Source organism: Meriones unguiculatus, chromosome 20 (genome assembly GCF_030254825.1).
Source record: "Meriones unguiculatus strain TT.TT164.6M chromosome 20, Bangor_MerUng_6.1, whole genome shotgun sequence".
NCBI classification, from domain to species: Eukaryota; Metazoa; Chordata; class Mammalia; order Rodentia; family Muridae; genus Meriones; species Meriones unguiculatus.
Genome location: NC_083367.1, coordinates 362,264 through 381,678, shown reverse-complemented (window position 1 = coordinate 381,678; position 19,415 = coordinate 362,264). Strand labels below are relative to the sequence as shown.

The 19,415-nt window shown below is 40.8% G+C and overlaps 1 long non-coding RNA gene and 1 pseudogene across 1 annotated transcript; both read right to left on the bottom strand.

Annotated features, from left to right (window-relative positions):
* Positions 1–900: 900 nt before the first annotated feature.
* Positions 901–16,153, bottom strand: LOC132649437 (uncharacterized). Its single transcript, XR_009587872.1, has 3 exons — positions 15,811–16,153; positions 6,069–6,287; positions 901–3,579 (listed from the first exon to the last, which is right to left on the bottom strand). It is a non-coding gene; the product is annotated as an uncharacterized LOC132649437 (long non-coding RNA).
* LOC132649436 (isocitrate dehydrogenase [NADP] cytoplasmic-like) lies at positions 12,122–13,372 on the bottom strand (annotated as a pseudogene).
* Positions 16,154–19,415: the final 3,262 nt, after the last annotated feature.

The following is a 19,415-nucleotide window of genomic DNA, read 5'->3' as shown; positions in this document are numbered from 1 at the left end:
AAGGACAGAGAAAAAGAAAACTAGGAGAGAGATTGAAAATAAAATATTCTTTTGTCGAACATTCCTCCCCTGCACTTTAACTATATGGTAGGCACATAAACATTCAATATGCACAGAGCAGGAGCATGTCAATCATTCAATTCAAACAATATATTTTAAAAATGTATGTCGTTTTCTATTAGTGATTATATACAAAAGTGAAAGTAGGAGCTGGAGAGATGGCTCAGAGGTTAAGAGCACTGTCTGCTCTTCTGAAGGTCCTGAGTCCAATTTCCAGCAACCACGTGGTGGCTCATGGCCATCTATAATGAGATCTGATGTCCTCCTCTGGCCTGCAGGCACACATGCAGATAGAACACTGTACACATAATCAATAAATAAAATTTTTAAAAGGTGAAAGTAGGGTAAAATGTAAATGTGATAACAATTTTAAAAATAAAATTAAAATATCACTGATTTAATATTGTAGAATAAGGAAAGCATATTTTTTTAAAAGAAGGGTTATTCTTACATAAATTAGTTAATGAAACACATATCATACACCTTAAGTCAGAGAAAGAATTCTATACTTGAAGCATACATTGTACAGTAGAAAAGAAACAACAAAACACTAATAATAGAAGCAAAGGAGTTAAGTTGTGATTGTTGAGAAAATATCTTGAGAAAAAAATTGATTATAGTTCCATGATCACCAAAGTAGGAAAAACAAGACATCAAAACAGATTTGAGTCTACTGAAAATAAACTTGATAAATATTTAGCTCAAACTATAAAACAGAAAAAAATCCATTGATAAAGTGATGTTTTCATAAATACACAAAGTTTTAATGTAGTAAAAATATGGCATTATAAACAAAGCTTCATATGTGTTTTAAGATAAAAGTCACAAATACCAGCAAAGTATTAAAAACCTAATTTTTGAATACCTAGAAATATTTCAATAGTTCTCTCCATAGATGTTAAAAAATAGTGCTATATCTAACTGCAGCAATATATCACTAGTGAATCATTTAGGACTCCAGAGTTTAATGGCATTTATTATTTCACAATCATTCCACATATGAATCAAATTGGAGTACCCAATGGATTTTCTGAAAATAAGTAAATATGGGTTCCAAATCTGAAAGCACCATATAATAAATGAATTTCAAAGAATATAGTTCATGTTGGATAAAATGTACGTCCAGAATTAGGAATTTTTTCATAAGGAAGGGGATGTAAGAATCAAATTAGGATTATGCAATATAATTCTGTAATCTTATGGCCTATTGAATAGATGCAACAGAGTCACACATTCCAAGTGCTGGTGTTGAAGATGTGTCATTGTTTCCAGCCATGTTGTGTTGTGTTCCAGCCATTTTTTCCTTCTTTGATTAAAAATAAATAAATAAATTCAATGGAATTGATTTCATTTGTCTTTGAACTCCAGAAGATTCTCTTATATTCTCTGTGTAAACTGAACCTTGCGAAATCACATTGTCTGTCAAGCATCATTTAAACAGGGTCTGATTTTCAGAAGGTTTCATGGTTTAGAGTGACAGCAGAAACTCTATTTTTACATCTCATTATTTTGTTAAAAATGAAGCCTCTTACTGCAGATGCCTAATTGGTAAGTAGTTGTTGTTTAGAAACATAGATCTCAGGAACAGGATGTGAGGGACTGACCAGGTGTTTCATAGACTCTGATGAGCATAATGCATTGGAGCAGCGGCAAACAAGGAGAGTTCAGTTGAGCAACAGGCATTATGTAAGATGGAGTTTCTAAAACTCAACAGCAGAGTAATACGGATCTTATATAATTCACTGAGAAAAATGTCTTTCTTTCTTACGGAAGTGGAAGTCATGGATAACTGACAATGGAAGTAGAGATGTCATTTTAAGTGAGGTCAGGAAAAGACTTTGAACCTGTTCATAGAAACCATGTTTGGATGTTCAGTAACCGTGAAGAAAATTGACGGCTCTATAAAAACAGGATGTTAAAGACCCTTATTCTAGTACCATCCTAAACACCATGAGTGTAAGTGAGAATTAGCTGATGCAGTTTGGACATCTGCAGTCTTTTATGTGGTATGACTGAAGAGGTGGGCTTTTCAGAGGTGGGTAGGGAGGTTTAACTCCATGGATGCTGTTATATTTAAAAAGCAATATAGAAAGGGAGAAGGCAGAAAGAGACTAGACTGCCTTCAGCAGAAGTTACCGTTTGTTTCCAATAGCAGGGAAAGACATTCTCCAGTTGGAAAAAGGGTACCTGGGAAAAGGGGTACGGGACCCAGAGTTTATGGGGGGAGGTCAGAGATGAAAATTTAAATGCAGATTCATGTGCCTATGTGCTAGCCTCTACTCCCTGAGTCATTTCTTCATATGTGCCTGTTCTATTTTAATAATTCCCTTGTTCTGACTACCATGATGGATGTGGAGGTGGGTGACTGATTTAGGAAAGGGCAGTGAATGAGAAGGGGTTGGGGCTTCAAAATAGAATCAGTAAATTTCAGCAAGCCTTAGTGGAATTAAAAGTTCTTTGTCTTGGTGTAAACATCAGCACTTACTTACCAAGCCAGTGATACCTGATTATGGTCAAAGGATATTTCATCTTTTAGGCACGGGTCAGAGGGGCTACATGAAAATTAGGGATGTGACAAATTTATTGCATGCAACAAGAATTTTAACATCATTATCAGAAGCAGGATATGATGGAAGTTTCCAGAGAGAATACAATTGTAATTGCCAGGATACAATGACATCTGCAAGCTATAAGGGTACACAGAATTAATGTCTAATTAATTAAATGTTTGCCAAGCTTCTGGATGTTTTCCTGACTTCTAGGGAAGACAGAGAACACAGGTGGCTTGAATGTTCAAGTGTCTGAGGGAGTTCTTTAAGTGTTGGGACACACTGAAAGGGACACAGTGCTTCAGGAGCTAAGGTCTCTAAACTAAAAGTCCACTGGCACATGCTTCTCATACCAACTGTATGCCAGGCCAAAACCATAATTCCCCACAGGCCCTCCCCTTCTTAATTCAAAGTATACATGTCAAAATTCAAAGAAGACATGCAGAAGCAAATCAGTCTCAAAGCTATAATGCTTCTCCGCATAACCAACTAAAAAATCCCAAAGAAATTCCTATGGACCACATTTTAGAGCCCAATTAAAATTAGAAAAATAATGACCAAAAATCTTTGATAGGTTTTGCACAGTAATGAAGGGGGGAATTTATCTAAATTTCAGGGCTGATTGCTAAATAGTTCATCATGCAAAGCCTGAACATCAGTGCCTCGATTGTCATGTGACCATCTTTGCCTAGGGAACAGTATGATCACCAGTAACAGACGTATTCAATAGCGACAACACAGCAAGAAACAACACCCTTCCACCAAGACTTCAACTCTTTTCCCTCAGTCAACTAGTTTCTTCATCTGAATCATTGCTGACAAGGAGACTCTTTTTCATGGCTCAATGACTCCATCACCCCCATTCACTTTCCTTTCCTCAGGTCTAGCCCCTGCAGACACTTAGGGCCTTCTTCGTCCATCTTCCACGGGTCAAGTCAGTCTTTCAGGTATCCACCTGAGTTTCCACACCCTGAGAAAACAAACAAACAAGCATAAGCTCAGTTCCATTACTGGATCTGGGCAGTTCCAATGATATGACATAACAACTCTCAAAAGGACCATGATTATGAATTTGTTCAGGAGGGCCCAAGAAATTTTCAGTAGCAGTAGACTGTCCTTTCCCAGTTTTAAAAAAATTAAGTATAAAAAATAAAAGATATAATATTATTAGGGATATCCATACAATGCTTCTCCTCTCCTTTATTTTAAATAATATTTCAGCTGTCCATTGCTTCTTCCGTAAGACTGATGCTGACAATTATGTGGAATGCAAGTGATGTGGGTTATAGCATATGGCTGTCAATTTTTTTAATGAATTCTCTTGAAATAAAAGAGTTGGCAGTATATACAAAAGCATTATCAGTTTTTAATCTTTTACAGGAACTAAAATAGCTGTCTGGCATGCTAAACTAACATTCTTGTATGTCAGTTGCTTGACAGTAATTACTGCTGCCTCTCCATCAACCATAATGTGACTGATGACCTGAAAAAAAGATAAAAAGAATCTTGATATGGCTTATCAGGCCCCTCTGTAATTTTTATGAGTCATTAGTACTCAATTTAATTAAAATGAACAGTTTAGAAGGACTGCAATGGAATAGTGTTTAATATCAGCTTCTGGAAAATCACATTTATAGTAAAGAAATGCAACATGCCAGCAGAAGATGCAGCTCCCATTGTTGTACATGAATGAAGTGTGCTATCTGGGGTACAGGAGGAAGAGAAATCAAAGAGCATAAACCTCCAGTCTGCACTTTTTCTAGATTTGAAATTCCACACTGGATTTAAAAAGACATTCATTATGTTAGACACATAGATGCTCTTTACAAACATAGCTGCTGTGCATTTTAACTCCACACATCATTGTTCCAGTCCTGTATGAGCTCTCCCACAGGTACAACATCTGCACACAAAAGCCCCCAGTACTCACACCAACAGCATCGGAAGTGAGTTTCTTTTTCATCCTTATAGGGAGCCGTACTCTAGTCATTGTTTACTCTTAGAGCACTTCTGGCTTTGGTCATTTATATTAGAGCAAGAGAAAAGTAGCAGTTAATGTAAAGTAGCAATTAACTAACGTAATTCCTAGACTGCTATTACACAGTAAAATACGATTAGAAAAACAAACAAAGATCCCCTGCCACATTCATTAAAGTGGCAATAACTGTATGAAAATGAAAAAGGCTGTAAACATACAGAACAGTTCAATTTTTTCTTCTAAACAAATTACAAAATGATTTTTGTTTTTATCCTTGAGTGTCATTTAAAAATGCAAACCTGTGGATCCAGTTACCTCAGAGACTTATCCTAAGCACAGCTTTGACCTTAAAGTTTGGTCTGAGCTAGTTTGGTCTTCAAGTTTTATTCTAAGTTTGTCCATGAACTCAAATGTATTCAAGTAGTCAGAAGGTGGTACAATGGGTAAGCCCTTAATGTAGTTGCTTATTGATAGTTATCATTGATTTATCTTTTAGTTAAACTGCAGCCATTCCTAACCCAGCTGTCTACCAAATCACCACACAGAGACTAGGATTTACTTAATTAACCTAGAGCACAATGCTGGGCAATGTTTACACCTTCCTAAACCTCCAAGCCCGCATAGCTTCATCCCATTCAGAATTTCCAACATTGCACTTCTTTTAATCATATCTTAGGTCCGATTCATCTCTCCCCATGGTTCCAAGTCCTGTCCTGCTGATCTCTGCTCTCCTCTCCCCCCACTCACTTCCTTCTCCTCCCCTCTGGACATTGATCTCCCACCTTATTCTCTCCATTGCACAGCACTGGTTGGTTGTTTTATTGAAAATACAGAGCACAAATGGTGGCATGTTTACACAAACTTGAGACAGGTGATGCTTAGAATAAACATCACAATGCAATGTCCAGATTGAGACCATAGAGTGGGGTAGAGAAATCAGCATTTGAATGAACAAGGGTAAATTGTATACATACCTTAAAAACATTACCCCTTTAAGTCCAATAAAAAGGCTCCTTTTCTTTCAATACAATAATAATTATAAAAGTTATGAAAACTATTGGGTAAGATGTACATGTGCAATGTCCGGTTCAGGTGCATTTAGCAATTTAAGAGAAAGTATGTGTTTATCCAGCCTATCTTGACAAATTTAGAGTTCTATACCTAAATTAACTTTTATCTTTATTGTTCTTACCTATATGAAAACATTTTCTTAAATTCAAAACAACTTAAGATTAATTGTGGAACTATAACTATTTGGTCTTCAACCCCACCAGAGACTTGAGAAGGAATAAAATTAGTTACTGGAGTAAATAGGAAGTGCATGTTAGCAGCTTCCAAAAAATAAAAATTGACAGAGACAGTTAGCTGCCTGAACAGTCACCCATAACGCTCTATAACGTTGGAGCATCATCTTCAGCCTTCTGGCTCAGAATATTTGACAGACACATATGTGAAGAAGGAACTATTTAGGACTTGCTTACCCTGTCTTGGCAGAGTTCGGCAGTCGACTTGTCCTGGCATTTAAGTTTGCCCATTTTTGGCAGAAGTTGTCTGTTGTGAAGCGAGGCTATTTTCTTTATCCGAGTGGCTTGTTTGCCACATTTGAAGCCATCTCCATATGGAGGTTCTTCGAAGCTCATCATCTTCTTTGAGGTGGGTGGGGTGCTGCCAGGAAATGACCTGTCTCATTGTCAAAGAAGCTTTAAAATAATAAAGACTTTTTAAATTCCATATTCTTTAGATTTCTGAAGGTTTTGAGGACTTACCTATCTTTATGTAATCGACCTGTCTACAAAATCGTATCTATCTGTTAAACCTAGGATGTATATTCTCGCGATAAATTAGATGAGAGTCTGACATGACTATGAGTTGATTAGCTAGCGAGTAACTTTCATTACCTAATACCTTAAACAATTTAAAATTATAGGAAGCAAACCTGAGTTTGTAGCAATAAACTAAAATTTACCAATGTATTAAAAATAGAATTTTGCATTAATATACGAAATCCTACACCAGAGTTAAAAATAACCATATTTGAAAATAACAAATAAAACCTTAAGTTGAGTAGATTCAATAATCTACCTTTTGTTGTATCATTCCTATAAGATATTTCTTTCCAACCCCTTTTCTCCTTATCTAAGAAGGAAAGATAGAGAAAAGAAAAAGGGCAAGAGAGAAATCCCTGAGTCTAACCTTGTTTTCTCTCTGAGTAAGACCACTAATAATTTATAACCTCCTCCCAATGACATTAAATTTTCATAGCGCCAGAAAACAACAAAAAACCTACCCAGCCCCCTTAAAGGAAACTGGATGTCGTTCTCATGAATTTTTTCTAGCTGACTTTTTGGACATGCAAAAGTCATATTAGGGGGCCCAAAGGAAATTGGGGAAAATGGTTAATTAAGCAAGCATTAACATTTGTGGTCCAGTCTTTGAATGCTGAGAAATTTTAGGCTTAATAGAAGTCCTGTTTAGAACAGTCTAAAATGCTGCACCAATTGAGATTAGTAGCTTTCTTCAAAGCTCTCTTGGGAGCAGGCTTTGATGAGGAATAGCAATTGAAGCAGCTGAGCCAGAAACAACCAGAATATTGGAACATGCAAGATGCTGGAACAGATGTGTCAACTTCTCAGCATGCTGGAAGGATGAATTATGCCAGGTCTGATCCAGTGTCCCTGGTGTCCAGTCTTTTTGTTCTCCAAACATATAAATTCTCACAAGTACTATACAGTCCTAAAATTATAAATGTATGAGATGTACAGGATAAAACTAAACTGTAAACCAATTTTATCTATCCCAATTAAAAGAATGGCATAATATATTTTGAGGAAATTGTAGCCAAGGATTTATTGGTCATGTATTGTTGAAGTTTGGGCTGGAGACATTTTTATGTCTCAGTCAGTGTCAGAGTTGTTCCCATGTAAAGGGATCAGCACTTTATGTTACATTTCTGTTTTAGTCTTCCTGATTTTTCTCTTTTTGTGTGTGGCCAAGATCTTCAAGTGGTCTTCCTCTGTCATATCTGATTTTTATTAGTTTTGATGGAACCCATACTTTCTCTTCTCCTGCATAAATATACACAAAACCTCTTCCCCAGCATAAAACATTCCCTGTTCTCCATTTTGGAATTAAGAACTTTATATGCTGTTCTAATTCAGCAGTCCTTTCTAAATTCCACTGTGTCTTAGGAGGTGTGCTACTTATTTCATTTAAACATTTTAAAATTGGCAAGCCCCAATTTGCAGTGCTTTCTCCAAACATTCACTATCTCTGACAAACATGTAACCTTAGGATCATGCTCTCCAGAATTTAAGGCAAAAGGCCACTGGAATTCTGAATATGAATCTATGGCATGATGCATGTGTTTCAGTTCTCCAAACTCTGTAAAATGGAGCAAACCAGCCACTGTATGACCTTTATCCAAGACAACACTAAACAGGATCTGCATTTCTACTTCAGCACATGGACTTTTATCTAGTACCTGAACCTTCAGAATATACATACAATATCCAGTGTGACTAAGTCGGCCTATAGCTGAAGACTTTCTCTCCAGCATCTGAATGGGCTGCCATTTTGCAATATCCTCAAGCCTCTGTGGATTTTTCTCATCTGGAACCACCTCTTTTGCTGTCATTGTAAGTACCAGATTGGATTGCTCTGAAGGCCTCTATTTTGATTCAACGATTTCCCAACCTCTGTTCTATGGCCTTTAATTTAGCATCTATTTTCTTAGTCTCTTCTTTCTCAAGTCTGTCTTATCTTGACCTTTTCCAAAGAGGATATACAAAACTGAAATCATCAGTGCAAAATTATTTGTATGCAAAGAGAAACAAACGCAAAGGGTATCCAGAAGCACTGTGTCACTGTGTCTTCCTCCATTTTCAACATAGAAAATTATCTTTTTTATTAAATTTTTGTTTTTATATTAATTAAAGTTTATTTACTTTGTATCCCAGCTGTATCCTCCTCCCTTATTCCCTCCCAACCCCACCTTCCCTCCCTCGTCTCCTCCCATGGCCCTCTCTAAGTTCATTGATAGGGGAAGTCCTCCTCCCCTTCCATCTCACCCTAGCTTACAGGTCTCATCAGGACTGGTTGCATTGTCTTCCTCTGTGGCCTGGCAAGGCTGCTATCCCCACATGGGTGAGTGGTCAAAGAGCCTCCCATTGAGTTCATGTCAGAGACAGTCCCTGTTCCCCTTACTAGGGTACCCACTTGGATACTGAGCTGCCATGGGCTACATCTGAGCAGGGGTTGTAGGTTATATCCATGAATGGTTGTTGGTTGGAGTATCAGTCTCAGAAAAGAACCCTGTGCCCTGATATTTTGGTTCTGTTGCTCTCTGTGTGGAACTCCTCTGCTCTCCAGTTCTTCCTATTTCCCCCTTCTTTCATAGGATTCCCTGCATTCTGTCCAAAGTTTGGTTATGAGCCTCAACATTTGTTTTGATACACTGCTGGGTAGAGTCTTTCAGAGGCCCTCTGTGGTAGGCTCCTGTCCTGTTTCCTGGCTAGACACAAAATTAACTTAAAAAAATCAGAAGCCCTCTTGTATACCAAAGACAAAAGGGCCAAAAAAGAAATTAGGGAAACAACATCCTTCACAATAACCACTAATAACATAAAATACCTTGTTATGACTCTAACCATGCAAGTGAAAGACCTGTTTGAAAAAAACTTCAAGTCTCTGAAGAAAGAAATTGAAGAAGATATCAGATGATGGAAAGATCTCCCATGCTCATGGATCTATAAGATTAACATAGTGAAAATGGCCATCCTGCCAAAAGCAATCTACAGATTCAATGCAATTCCCATCAAAATATCAACACAATTCTTTACAGACCTTGAAAGGCAATTCTCAACTTTATATGGAAAAACAAACAAACAAAAAAACCCAGAATTGCCAAAATGATCCTGTACAACAACAGATCGTCTAGAGGTATCTCCATTCCTGATCTCAAACTGTACTACAGAGCAATAGTAATAAAAAGTGCATGGTATTGGTATAGAAACAAAATGGTGGGTCAATGGAACCAAATAGAAGACCCAGAATCCACACACCTATGGACACTTGATTTTTGACAAAGAAGCCAAAACCATACATTGGAAAATTATCATTTTTAATATCAAAATCTTTCCCTAAGGACTTTACTTTCTTAGACCCTGTTTCCCTTTCAGACCTTACCAGTTCAGATGCTTGAGGTTTCTAAGTTTATCTCTGGCTCCTGTTTCTAGGGAGAGGTATTTTTTCTGCCTCCCTCACTGGATCCTGACCCCTTCCTCACTCTGGGAAGTTATTGGGTCCACAAATGTTTGCTCTTCAGATGAACAAGAACCCTTTCTCAAAGGGATTGAATTTTCTGCCTTGGTTAGCAAAGTCTGGCTTTAAGAAGCTTTCTTGTTAAAGAGCCACTTTTATTCTGTACCTAAGGACACTGCCTCTCTGGGATTTGAATGTATCACTTTTGTTTTTCTGCAGCCTGCTGGAGGCCTTGGGGCTCTGCAGGGGGTCTGTCTAATCAAGAATCTGTGAGCTCCTTGTTTAGGAACTGCCTTTGCCTTGATTTTAAGGAACGGAACTAAAAACCTGCTCTATAGTTTTCCTTTCTATGTAAATTCTTACTAGATTGCTGTAAATTCTGCTACACGTTAGTACGCCATTTGTTGTTGATTATTAATACTTATCACTGGTTTATCTTTTAGTTAAACTGCAGTTATTCCTAAACCATCTGTATACCCAAATCACCACACAGAGACTAGGATTTATTTAATTAACCTACAGCACAATGCTGGGCAATGTTTACACCTTCCTAAACCTCCAAGCCTGCATAGCTTCATCCCATTCAGAATTTCCAACATTATACTTGCTTTTAATCATATCTTTGGCCTGGTTCATCTCCCCTCATGGTTCCAAGTCCTGTCCTGCTGATCTCTGCTCTCCTCTCCCCCCACTCACTTCCTTCTCCTCCCCTCCAGACCATGATCTCCCACCTTATTCTCTCTATTGCTCAGCATTGGCTGTTTGTTTTATTGAAAATACAGAGCACAAATGGTGGCAAGTTTACACAAACTTGAGACAGGTGATGCTTAGAATAAACATCACAATGCAATGTCCAGATTGAAACCAAATAGTGGGATAGAGAAATCAGCATTTGAGTGAACAAGGGTAAATTGTATACATTCCACAAGAACATTATACCAACACTTTAATGCAAGCAGCAAAGCCCTTAGTCATAAAGTCAGTCAGTAATCTCAATGCAGACTTTGCAAAGAAGCTGAGCTCAATATTGTTTATTAGCTTTGCTCTGTGTGCTAAGGCTCAGGGCCAGGCAAAAGTGGAAGCAATGGGGTTGGTGGATGTCTCCTGTCCTTTCTGGTACATGCGGTGTGATAGTGCCATGGGCAGCCTTGTAAGACCTGGGGTCTCACAGCTCAGGAGTTTAAGATTGCGCCCTTCCCAGAAACTCCCCCAGACCAGGACTCCTTGCAAAAGCAAGAGGTTTATTAACCATTGCGCAATGGGGTCACCCCTGCCAGTCAGCAAAGAGTGGCACCCTTTCAGCCTCTGCTTCTACAAATCAGCACACTGGTGATCGTGCCAAGGGAGCCATAACATTGGGCAATGGAGTCTGACTGCACATTGCCATTGAAAAGGTTAGACTAACTTTGTAACCTGTATGTCTTCTAAAGCCTATAGTTTTGAGTTTTAGGTCCAGGTTAAGCTGAAGCCTCTTAGTACCTTTCCAGAGAATGGAGGAATGTGACCCTATCTGTGAGGACAGATATAAAAAGCAAGCAAGCAATGACCTTCACTCAGCAAAAAGAAGGACCATTGTCTTGGAGACCCCAGGTCTTACACCATCATAGTTTTTACGGTCCCAGATGAAGCATTCCCTCTGATTTCACAGCCTGGGCCACCATGTCATCAATGAGCCTGTGCTCACACTGCTCCTCTGAGCTTCAAACTGGAATAGTGTGTTGCTTGTCATAGATCCCATGAAAGATAACTTTGAAGCATTTGTCATACTTCTTCAGAATCGTGTTTTTGGTGTTTAGAGACAGAAGCCATGCCTTGAACAGAGCCATTTTGAAGGAACTGTGTGCAAAATCTTCAACTGATTTTGCAAAACCTGCACTCCCGGTGCAGGGTCCGTACCGCTCCCTCCCCCAAAGTGACTCACAGACCGTGGTTCGATGCAAAAGCAAGAGGCAGTTTATTCCGATCGTGATGGGGGTCGTCCCTTCAAAGCAGGAGACGACCCGAGCACACAAAGCACAGAGTTTTTATTCCTAAAAAATCAGGCCTTTACATTGATTAGTCAGCAGAAAAGATAGCAGTTATGCAGTTGGCAGCTGTAGCAGGGACCTCACAGCTCCAAGGACAGTCCTCCCATCTTTTCCCATCTCTCGGTTCTGTAGCGGGCCGCTTACAGCTTCAAGGACAGTCCTCCCCTAAATTGCCTGACTTGTTTTTTTTTTTTTTTTTCTTAGCTGGCCCTTATTCAAGGTCCAGTTGTTTTTTTTTTGTTTTTTTTTTTTTTTTTTTCTAATTTGGGATGGTCTCATTTCTCAATTTGTCCTGGTTGTACATGCCATGACAACACCACCACCTTCTTCAAAGTTACGTAGCATGTATGTCACCTTTTGGCTTCTGTCGTTTGATGTGTAGGTTATCTCTACTTTTTCAGGCCTGGAAACAACAAAATCAGTTGCTCAATATTGGTCCCCATAAGCATGAGAGCCAATGATGATGGGTTTTACCCAGCCTGTCAACACTGGGGGATATTTGCATATAATAGCTACTCTGAAGACAGTGCCACCCAGAATGTTTCAGATGGTGCCTTTTGGTGGTTTCCACATTTGTTTCAACTTGAACTCCCGACCCTCTTCTCATCGAGCAGTGAGAGTAGCACACTTGTTACCAATGTTGTATTTCTTTATTGCCTCTGCAGAGTCCTTAGTGACCTAGTCATTTTTAGCCGCACGATTCTTATGCCTAAGTCATAACTATGCAGATCCAGTTCCACATAGGGAAGACTGAGTTTTTCTTTAATCAATTCCCAGATGTTTCATGCCATTTCATCCCCTTACATCTCCACCACAGAACCGCCATAGATTTTCCTGGACATATAACCCAGCTCACAACTGCAGGCACACAAGTGGTCCAGACCCAGCCCCCAGCTGGCTCAGCATCCACCACAACCTTTGTGACTGCCTTGGTAATTTTAGAAAGATCCTCTTTCTTTGCTTCTTTGTTTCTTTCTTCGTTTCTGTCTGTCTGTCTGTCTTTCTTCCCTCCATAACCCTCAGGAGAACATGTAATCTGCCACTGAGCATCACTACACATGCCTTCTCTCGCTAACATCTCAAAAATTATAGCAGTTTATTTTAATGATTTCTGTCAGCTTAGTCTTGACATCTTTCTGAATAATCACCCCTACGCAGTAAATATTCAACCACAATAAGACATGCTTTTGCTAGAATCTTTGAATCAAAGAGAACAAATGTATCTCCAGAGATAAACTCAAGGAGAGACAATGTAAGGAAAGCAGTCTGTCCACGCTGAGAACAAGCCTACTTAAGGTCATTAAGAGTCTTAAATGAAATTGGTATATAATTTTAACTTGTTGCCCTAGTTTATCAGGATTGGGCATTTCACAAACCAGGGAAAGAAAAATAAAATCCTTTCTCTCTCCCTTCTCCTGGACTCAATGCAGAGCCTCTTACACAAAAGACCTGTAGTGTGACTTAAAAGTTGATTTCTTTTACCTGAAAGCTCCTCTTGTACCATCCATTGAATGTGTGTATGACTATGTACTGGTATATAGTCTAATTGTTTGCCTATATGTGCACATGGCCTGATACCATGCAACCAGCAGCCTAAACTTGCTGCAGTTTCTGCAGAGGAGATGCTGGCTAAAATCAACACCGTTGTCGCGTGTAAGTTTGTGGGAGTTTGTTACAGTGAAGTTTTTTTACTTCATCCACCCTTTTTCCTTGAGCTTGTGTGCATGAGTGGTCAGTGCTTACTTACTCTCCTCTTTTCCTTTTCCTATTGATTCACAAGGTGTGCAGATTCAGGACCTAATTACACCTTTATAGGATAAGCCAGCCAAAGTTTACTTTATCCTATGGAGGCCTCCACAAGACCTGCTCCTGCTGAGAAGCTGCTCTCAGATCAAAGAGGCCCCTTTTTCAACCCCTTGCAGTTTTGACTAGAAGCTGTTTTTACAACTCTATTCAGAGATGTCAGGAGCGCTTGATTATGCTGGAGACTTTAACCGAGATGCCACAAAGGGCAGCAAGGTAAAAGGCAATGCCAGAATGATTTTTGAATGCTGCTCTAATCACACAAATCACACAGATATCTAAGAATTGCATAGCACATTATACATCCTATGGGGAATACAACCTGGCCACAGGTAGGGCTCGGACACTTTGCCTCCAGCATCTGGAGTTCGCAGTTCCAGCCAGACCTCAGATGACTTGATGGGCCTCGAAGGTTCTCTGCTCCCGGCCAGGCCTCAGATGCGAAGGAAGCTGCGCTTGCCTTCCAGGGCCAGTCTGATAAGGTGGTCCTTTCAGGGCCGGTTTGTTAAGGTGGTCTGGGATTTTCAAACAGGCGTTGGAGAATAGGCTGGTTATCGGCAGTCTATCAGCTTCCTCATCATGAGTCTAGCCTGCCGCGCCTGTGTAGGCTTGGGCTGCATTTTTATACACTTTTTGGGGGCATGACTTGGCTTATCGCTCTTTCACACACACCAGCTGCTAATCAGCTGACATCACCTAAGTTCATTACTTAATGCCTTAAGGGTGTTGCCCAGTCACTGTTACCAAAAATGGCTCTTAATTTTGCTCCCGACAGCTCTGCTGTCTCACAGGCTCATTATATTCCACCCCCTAACACCTGAAATGAAATCGGCATAAAAGGTGTCAACTTTCGCTCACAGGCGAGGGGTTTACTTTCCGATGTTCCTCTGCCTCCTGTATCTGTTGTCTGTTATCAATATCAAAAAACCTCAAAGTTGGTGAGCAGCTGACTAATTATAGATTGTAAAGTTCCTCTTTCTACGTAGTTAATATGTAATCTTCTCGATTTTTTGTAAACTAAGTAATATATGCTGAAAATTCAAACAATAAGTCTCTATTAAAGTTTCTACTGAAAGCTCTAACACAGTAAGCTTCGAGTGATTTTGGTTCCTTTTTCTGTGCTAATGTATCTAGAGTACCAATCATCATCCAATAACACGAATGCCCCGTGGGTTGTGTATCTTACCAGGGACCTGCACATCCCATAGTTTGGTAGTCGCTTTCGGTAACATAGCAACTCAGTAAGGAAGCCAATGCGTGCAGGGCTCTGTCAAATGCATGTTTATGTACTGGGTTCCATTCCCTTGGGTAGTGGAACACTACATGCTTTATTATTTCAGCCATCAAATCATTATTATTATCTCTATGTCCCAAATACATCATAGACGTTTTAGATTTACATAGGTAACAATTATACATCGGGTTTCCAAACAATCCCTTTCTAGTAAGTACATCCGCAATTGGTTCCCAACATTTACAATAATAATAATTTAGCCATTTTTTAATTTTTCTTTTTTGTAGAAAATCAATTCTCCTCCTTGATCTGTTCACATTTTGTCTCTGCCTCAGGATTCCCTCTCCTTTGGGATGGCATTTCTGAGGAGAAATAAACTGATTCTGATAATAATTATTGCAATGACTATATATATTACAGTCCAAAAATTGTTTTTATCCAGCCCCACCAAGTGTAAATAGGTGTACAAGTAAAATCCAGGTGTACCGTTCTTGCGTTCTGGCTAGTGTAGAGTATGCCAGAGAAGATGTCTGCATGAATCCTCCTCTGCAATAATTATCAGTGGTTTAAGAACTTATAAATCTATGTTTAGGGAAATCTTCCTAATTCTAGGAAATAATATCACTTGGGCCACGGCAGTTTTATCACATTTGGAGGGAGAGATCATCTCTGGGAAGCAGAGCTCAGAGATGTGTTGCCTGGTTACTGGTCTCTGGTTACACATGGGGACCTGACACGGCTATCCGAAGTGGGTCACATGGATGCTCACATTGACATAATTATCAGCTTTGTTTAGTGTGAAGAAAGCAAGACCACAGACTCAGATTGGAGCAATCAGAAGGGTCTTCAGTTTCTTCCACACAGCACCAACTGCAGTGAACCTCCATCTTCCAGGCTTACCTGTTCATGTTGTAGTGGCTTCCCGACAAGGTGTCCTTAGTGGAGGCCGCCAGGCAGAAAGCATTCTCCTTCCCTCTGTGGGCCTCTTTATCTCCCTGGAGTCTTCTTTGTTGTCACACTGGGCGGTAATAAACAGAAGCCAATTAGCTTTGGGCTCTAAGAAGTGCCAGTGGGCTGCAGGGCACTGCCTGTCACACAGCTGGGCCTCTTGGGAGTTGTCCCCACTTAGCTCCTCTAAATAAGGCAACAACAAAGGCCCTGGCATAGTTTCCACTCAGCAAACTGCTGGAGGTGTCCTGCTGGTTGAGGTTGCAGCTCTTGTTTGGACCGGATAGCCATGTCCAGTTTGGCGCTAAGACTGAACTCCCTCCCCTCGGCAGGGTGCCCTGCTCTCTGCATAACTTCATCTGGAGAGTGCCTTTACATTATAGATTCCCCTAGCCACACTTGACAAAGCTCCACGCTATCTCCCCCAAACGGGACCTGATCTATATGCAAGTCAAGCATCCTGGAAATGCCTAGTTTCAGCCACTTATGTACATCCCCTCTTGTAGCACCTAACCACTCCCTAGGGTACACATTCTTTGTTCACTGTAAATAGTTAAACTAGCCATCAGCTGTTCCCCGGGTGTGCCATTCCAGGCACACTTCTGCTCTCCAGCCCCTCCTGACTTCGTGGGCTTCTGCGAAGAAGCCCCCAGGCAGGAGGAGAACAACTTTTGGTGCCAGTCGTCAGCTCTGGACTGCACCAAGAAAAGTGTGTACCCCCTTTTTACCCCGGCCTTCCCTTGAGGACTGACAAAGAAGGAAGGGAAGGTCTCAGGCGCCTAGGGTCCCGGTTTCAAAGCTGCAGTTTGAAGTCCCCCATCTCGATAAACAGTGGGCAGTCTGGGGCCCGAGGCCTCTCCCGCACAGACAGTGGGTAGGGAGATTTGCCCAAGCGTCCCATCCTGAGGACGGGTAACTTTCTCTGTTTAATTTACAGGTTCGCGCTCCTTAGAGTGTCCCACTGGCCTGAACTGAGTGTCCCGAGACTGTAAGCGTCTCTAACGCTCTCCTTCCTTTCTGAACATGGGGATCCAACACCACGTCAGAGAGATTCCAGATTCGCTCCCATAGAGCTCCACTAAACCTGGAGGACTTAAAATCTCACCAAAGAAAGGCTATCATTTGTCTCCTTTCTCCCAGTGATAGCCGCTACTAGACGACAAAAAAAAAATCCCCATCATGGGAAAAAACACGCAGGAGGACAAAGGGCAGGACTAAAATTAAAAAAAAAAAAAAAAAATTCCAAAAAATTGTCTAGTAGCTGCCAAAAAAAAAAGCAATGTTCTTAAACAATGCAATGTTTTTAATTAAACAAAAGCTACTCTTTCCCATCTCCCTCCCCCTTACAAGTTTTCACTGACCACGGAGAACAAAGACCCTGACTTCTCATTGGCCAAAGAGAGTGAAAATGCAGGAAAGACTAAGGCTCCTGCTGGGCTTTCGCCTCGGCAACGCTGTCTGGTCCTACATCCGCCTGCAGCACCTCCCCCCATAGAACAGCTTTGCAACTAGAGATCAACAGCTCTGTAATCTCTGAGTTGCTGGCAACAGTGGCTCTCAGGAAGAAAACCAGTATCCCCAGCTACCCCAGACTCAATGGCCTGTGGCCCAGGGACCTCTACCGGTCAAAACCTTCCCTGTTAATCTACATTTAACTAGACAATACCCCCTTTCAGCTACAGATTTAAAAGGGCTACGACAAGCTGTTCCTGAAGATGGAATTCATGCCCCATGTACCAGATCTATTTTACAAAGCTTTAATAGAAACCTTTTAACTCCCCAAGAGATGTATGCATATCTTCTCTCCCCAGCTCCTTGTTGGTACAATGGGAGACCCTATTTAGAGATGAATGCCAGTTACAGAATAGAAAAAAGAAAAAAAGAAAGGAAGAAAGAAGAAATAACCAACAAATAGGACTCCAACAAGGAATAAACTGGGAACTATGACCAACTGTTCGGCCAAGGCGATTTCTCTACAGGAAGCCAGGAGGCTTGACTCACTGCCAGCTGCCTGGACCAAGCCTGGACATGTGCACTTCGGGCACTTTAGCCCAGGAACCTGGAGAGTCTCTCCACTGTCTCTTTAAAACAGAAACTTTACCAGAATTTATACTAAGGATTCATGCCAATCTAGGCAGAAAACTAACAGGCCCTGCCACAAAAGCAGTGCTTTTAAACAGTCTCATTTGGGATGGAATGACCCCTGAACATAGGACTAAGACATGCCAGTGACTAAGACATGATCCTTATGACAAATGGATTCTAGCAACCCATGATATTGGGACTGCCTCTTATCAGGCCTCCTCTCTGTCACAGCCTTTGCAGCTGCAACACACAGTGACTCATCCTGCTTTAAATGTGGAGGGGATGGACACTGAGCAAGAGATTGCCCAAAATATAATTCAGTTGCCAGCAGACCTCCTACAAAACCACGTCCTCATCGCACGATGGGTGTGCACTGGAAAAAAGACTGTAGATCAGGATGTGATAAGGAAGGCGGAGTCCTGCCACCTTTAAGTTTATTGAGGAGCAGCCCTCAACCACACCAACAACAGGGAGAAACAGACATATCAGAAAAATCTCACCCTAAGCTCTCAATAAGAGTTGACAATAAAACCTTTAAATGCTTAATAGTCACAGGAGCTGATAAGACCATTTTAAGACAAGCTGAGGTCCCCTCACATTGGACTCTCCTACCAGGCCCCCAACTGATGGGAATCAGTGGCCTATCTAGCATTTATTACCCAAGATTCTTATAAGTGGGAAGACCTAGATGGAACAAATGGGACTATTAGTCCTCTAGTGGCTGATGTGACCACTAACTTATTAGGCAGAGATCTCTTAGAAGATTTAAATGTGGTCATTAAATTCTACTGGAGAAGAGGGAGACGGCCTCCAAAAAGAGTGACTAAGCAGATCAAAACCGAAAACACCACCAATTCTAAAGGCCACTGTTGAATACCTTACTTCCTGTGCTTCTAGCAATAGACTCTTGCTGACAGCAGTATCAGCTAATACTACCCTTCTTTACCTCAAGGACACAAAAAATTTCACCACTTCTGGCCTATCAGATATTCCTCTATTTGACCAGTCGTCTAACTATCCCGTTCGTGTCTCCAGCAGGAATGGACTCACTCACCACCAATGCCTCACTAAGATTACTCTTGCCAGGCCAACATGTGTCATTCCCCCTCTTCTTCTTTGGTGCCAAAGAAATGCCCAACCGTATGTTAATCTCTCATTGCCCACATGCTGTGTACCTGTAATGAGTACTCCCCAGGTATATCTGTTCAAGGAAAAAGAAGCTGCCCTTCTCCTCCAGACCCGTTTGCAGAGAGAGAGATATCTTCATCCATCTTCTGGTGGGAATCGGACTCACCCTCTCCCTGGGCGCTGGGAGCACTGCAACTGTCACGGTTGTACAGACCCATCATCTAGCAGGAGACTTTCAGAGTCAACTGGACCAGCCCATAGTATCAACTACTGCAAGCCTGGAGTCACTACAAAGACAGAGCGCTCTTGCTGGAGTAGTTCTCCACAATCGAAAAAACCTCCAT